Source organism: Canis aureus, chromosome Y (assembly GCF_053574225.1).
Source record: "Canis aureus isolate CA01 chromosome Y, VMU_Caureus_v.1.0, whole genome shotgun sequence".
Lineage (NCBI taxonomy): Eukaryota > Metazoa > Chordata > Mammalia > Carnivora > Canidae > Canis > Canis aureus.
The window spans coordinates 5484697-5489642 of record NC_135650.1 but is presented as its reverse complement, the minus strand read 5'-3'; the positions used below and the strand labels follow the sequence as shown (position 1 = coordinate 5489642).

The following is a 4946-nucleotide window of genomic DNA, read 5'->3' as shown; positions in this document are numbered from 1 at the left end:
TGTGTCTCATTCATTTACATACAACCAAAGTTAAAATGAAAAGTAAAGTAAAGGAATTTGGAAATGATGGGTCCAAAGCCCTGGGAGCTGACATAGTGGAAAAGTGTACAAAAGGTTGAATAATAAGCACATACCTAAGTATGCAATCCCTTGCTCATTATTATCAATAGGAGCTAAAGGACCCAGAGTGGTGGGTCAGATCTCAAGGTAAGATGAAGCTCTGAATTCCCTCATTCTCAAACCTTCCCCTCAAGTAGATAATGAACTTGGGCAACACGGAGCACCTCTGAGACCTCTGGGCTGCTAAAGGCATTCCAGGTTGGGGGGATGACCAAACCAAGAAATTACTGAAAGGAAGAGGTAGAGTGTGATGAATATGTCTCATTTTAAGTATGCGCATCCTCAGCTCCCTGACAACATTTATTATAATGGGATGTGAGAGTGACTAATTTGGAGGCTATGTCCTATGTTTGGAAGGCTACAGAGTGGAAGGGAGTATTTGTGTCTGTACATTGCCCACATTTCAGTACAGAACAATCATAGTGCAGGTTACTCCTAAGGACACCAGCCAGCCCAGGGACTGGACAAAAGGCCTTGTTGGTTTTGTGTCCTTGAGGAGTTGGGGGCTGTCCCAGGGCACCAGACCAGACAGAAGTCAGCTATCCTCCCTTTCTTCTGGGACAGGTGGAACCTGGAACAGCTCAAGGCAGCAAAAGCTCTCCTGTTGTTAGATACACTTCACTTTGAAACATCAGTGCCTCACGCTGGCCTCAGGAAGGTGTAAATCAGTCTTCACTTGGAGCCTACAGTTTGGAACACATGGAGAGCACCTGGCTTCAGGGTTGCAAATGTCACCACATTCATTCTTTTCTTTTCTTCTTTCATCTGTGAGAGTCACAGCCACTCAGGAACTAAGGTGTCATGTGCCAAAGTGCTTTATGTGGAACCTGCCACCTGCCAAGGGACTGGGCATCTCTCTCCAGGCACAAGCACATGAGAGTCACTGCAGCAGGCCCCTCCCAATATGGGCAGCTAGGAGAACACGGGAACAGCAATTTTACTGAGCAGCACTGCTAAACACCTGGGATGAGCTTAAATAGTATAGAGCTCAAAGATTTTTCCTTATACTTTGATTACCTGTCGAATTAAAAGTTTCCAATATTGTTTCTAATTTCCTGCCTTGCCTACAACATGATAACAACTTTGAGGTTTTTTCCTTTTTTGATTTTCATATTTCTATACTTATCTGTCTTAGATATATTCTTCATTTTCCAAATCCTGTCAATATATCTAATGGAACTTCTTACATATATGAGTTATCGCTTTTGGGCGGGTATCTTGTTTCATTTCATAATTGTGGAAATGAGCACCTTCTAAAATACTGACCAAAATACAGTCAGAGCCATGTGGAGCCCTGTGTTTGTTATTCTACAGGATTATATTATCTCTTCCTTTTGATTCTGCCCCTCTCTTTTATCTTGGTTGTGCCTTTGTGATTGTTGTTGTGTCTCTATCTACGTTTTGGTGGTTTATATAAATTTGGCGTTAGCACCTATTATAATACAGAACAACATACACTCAGAATGGAAAAGATCAACCTCTGGGTCCAATCTGTGAGATCGTATTCTTTCCCGTGCACCACAGCCTCCTCGCCTTTTCTTTTTAAGTTATACTATCTTCTAAATTAGTTTTTCCCTTTTGTTGTCCTTCTGTTTTTTTTTCTAGGTTTATTTCTCTTTTTCCATTATTTTCCAGTCCTAGACATTTTTGGAATTATCTGGGTGAATTTTAGTTAGGTCCTGGTTGATATTTTTGACTCTGCTCACTCATAAAGCAATTCTGCCCTATACAAAAAGAGGAGAAGGTGAATTGACAACAACGGAAAACCAGAAATAATAGTCTCTCCTACAATCCTAAAGAATATCAATTTCAGTAGCATGTTTGAGGTAAAATTCAGGGACACAATGTAAATCTAATGGTGGCTCTTGAAGAAAGCAAGAGGACTACAGCGATTTCCATACTGCAGAATTGGGAAAATCAGGCTGAAATAAAAGTCATTCCATGATGTTCAATTTAAACTGGATGCCACCACTTAGGGATAAAGAGGTGGCAGAGAAAGTGAGTGATGTGGAAGATGAGTTCATGGAAAGGAAGGAGACTGGAAGAAAGAGAAAGACAATTCAGAAATCTCAAGGGCAGATATCAGGATACAAGTGATATTTTGAGGAAGAATAATATTCGTCTTACTGGGATTCCAGAAGTTATCAAGTGAGAGACTGAAGAACACAAATCATTGGAATGAATTATAGCTGAGATCTTTCCTGAACAGGCATTCATATCCAAGAGACAGAGAGGAATCCCCCCCAAATCACACAAATGTGATCAACACCCCAATATATAATATTGGAGCCCGTAATTTCAAGGATCAATAGACTGTCCTAAAAGAAGATGGAGACAAGATATTATGAACTTCTATGGAGAGAAATGTTGATTAAAAGCACACCTATTCAACGGGTTCTAGCCCTCTAGAAAGGTCCTGTGAGTTATATTTGGGCATTAAATGAGAAAAACATGCAGCCAAGAAGCCTTTATCCAGCAAGGCTGCAATCGGGCGGAAGACATGTACAGACATTTCAGTGAAGAAGATTTACTGTTGGCTCACAAGCACATGACTAAATGCTCCACAACCATTACCATCAGGTTCATATACATCTAAACCACAATGACATACCAGCTCTCACCCCTGAGAATGTTATCATTCACAAGACAGGAAACAACTAATGCTGACGAGGATGTGGAGAAAGGGGACCACTTTTGCACTTTTGGTGGGAATGCAGCAGGTGCAACACTGGAAAACAGAGTGAAGTTTTATCAGAAAGATAAAAATAGAGCTAATCTATGACCCAGCAATTGCACTGTTGGGTATTTGTCCCAAATATACAGAGATGGTGAAATAACAGGACACCTGCCTCCCAATGTTTATTTTATTTATTATTTTATTTTATTTTATTTTATTTTATATTTTTTCTTTTCTTTTCTTTTCTTTTATTATTTTATTTTATTTTATATTTTATTTTTTATTTTATTTTATTTTATTTTATTATTTTATTATTTTATTTTTATTTTATTTCTTTTTACCAGCAGCACTAGGAATTATTAAAGGGTCTTATTAAAGGTGCTGGGGTTTGCTCATGGTGCTCTTGATGTACAAAGCCAGGACATTCTGCCAATTCTTGAGCATAGACACCAGGAAATTGACAGTTAATTGGATGTGTTACAAGAGCTCATCATTCACCATCTCTACGTGGCCAACAGCCACTGCCAGACATAGCACATTCTTCATCTGGAATTTGATGGTGGACTTCACTTCATCCACTTTGGCCACCATGCTCTCATTGTGGGTCAGGAAGGAAGGGAATTTGCCAGCTTTATTCGGGCCTGGACCCAGGATTTGTGGGATTTGCTTGATCAGAGATTTGAAGCCAATAAGGCATCATACTTCTTGGCCAACTTCTTACTAGTTTTTTATTCTTCTTGAGTTTCTTCAGTGCCTCAATGTCCATGTGGGGAATATCCACTGCCTTGGCCTCATCACAGTGCTGCTAGTCCCCCAAAACACACACAGAGAACTTGGGGTAGGGGGTGGAATATAGCCTGACGGTGTCCAAGAAACATTGTCCTTCTTTTTTTTAAGATTTTATTTATTCATAGAAACACAGAGAGAGAATGAGAGGCAGAGACATAGGCAGAGGGAGAAGCAGGCTACAGGCAGAGAACCTGACATGGGACTCAATCCAGGGTCTCCAGGATCACGCCCTGGGCTGCAGGCGGCACTAAACCGCTGCGCCACCGGGGCTGCCCAACATTTGTCCTTCTGAGGGTCATAGTTCCGCAGTCTCATTTGCAGCTCCAGTTTCCAGAAGCTTCTGGCACCTGTGCTGGTTCCCATGCAGGGCCTCCCACACAGCCTTATACAGGATGACACGGGAGACTTTGCTGCTCATGGTTGGGCATGCCCAGTAACCAGATAAGAGAACCCAATGTTTATTTTATAGCACAAATGTGTATAACAGCCAAACCATAGAAGGAACCATCACGTCCTTCAACAGTTGAAGGAATAAATAAGATGTGGTATATATACACATAGTAACAACTGATTATTTCTCATGCATGGAAACAAAGTATACCTGTCATTTGCTTGATAAGAAAGGATCTAGAGAGTATTCTGCTGAGTGAAATAAGTAAATCGGAAAAAAGACAATCATTGTGGGGATCCTGGCTCAGGATTCAATCTCCAGGCTTGAAATCATGTCCTGTGCTGAAGTTATGGCTCAACTGCTGAGCCATCCAGGTTTCACAGTAAAGACAGAATATAATAACTTCTTTATTCAGTTACATCAGATTAGGGATAGGTGAAAATGACAGACAGAAATGTACGGTACACCTGATATATTAACACAGCTCAGATAGAGAAAGAAATGGAATATGTAGGGCAGACCAAGTGGCTCAGCTGTTTAGCGCCTCCTTCAGCACAGGCTGTGATCCTGGAGACCAGGATTGAGTTCCATGTCCAGCTCCCTGCATGGAGCCTGCTTCCCCCTCTGCCTGTGTCTTTGCCTCTCTCTCACTCTGTGTCTCTCATGAATAAATCAATAAGGTGTTTTTTACAAAGTAATGGAATATATAAATAAAGTAGGGAAATAACATGAAGCCTAAAATAGGAGGTCGAATGATCTAAGTTTGCTCCAAGAAGAAAATATGGAGAATGGAAGAGAGAAAGCATTTGAAGACAGAACAGTGGAGTATTTCCTTGTTCACAACCATGTATGTTTTCTCAGGATTATGGGACATTATTTGGATGAACATTTTGGAAACCTATATGAGGAAAAGCCTAGTGAACAAGAAACACAACTGAGGCATTTAAATAAATAGTAAGCCAGATATAC

General features: G+C 40.6%; 1 pseudogene; it reads right to left on the bottom strand.

Moving 5' to 3' along the window:
* Positions 1–3169: 3169 nt before the first annotated feature.
* Positions 3170–4004, bottom strand: LOC144309412 (large ribosomal subunit protein uL1 pseudogene; annotated as a pseudogene).
* Positions 4005–4946: the final 942 nt, after the last annotated feature.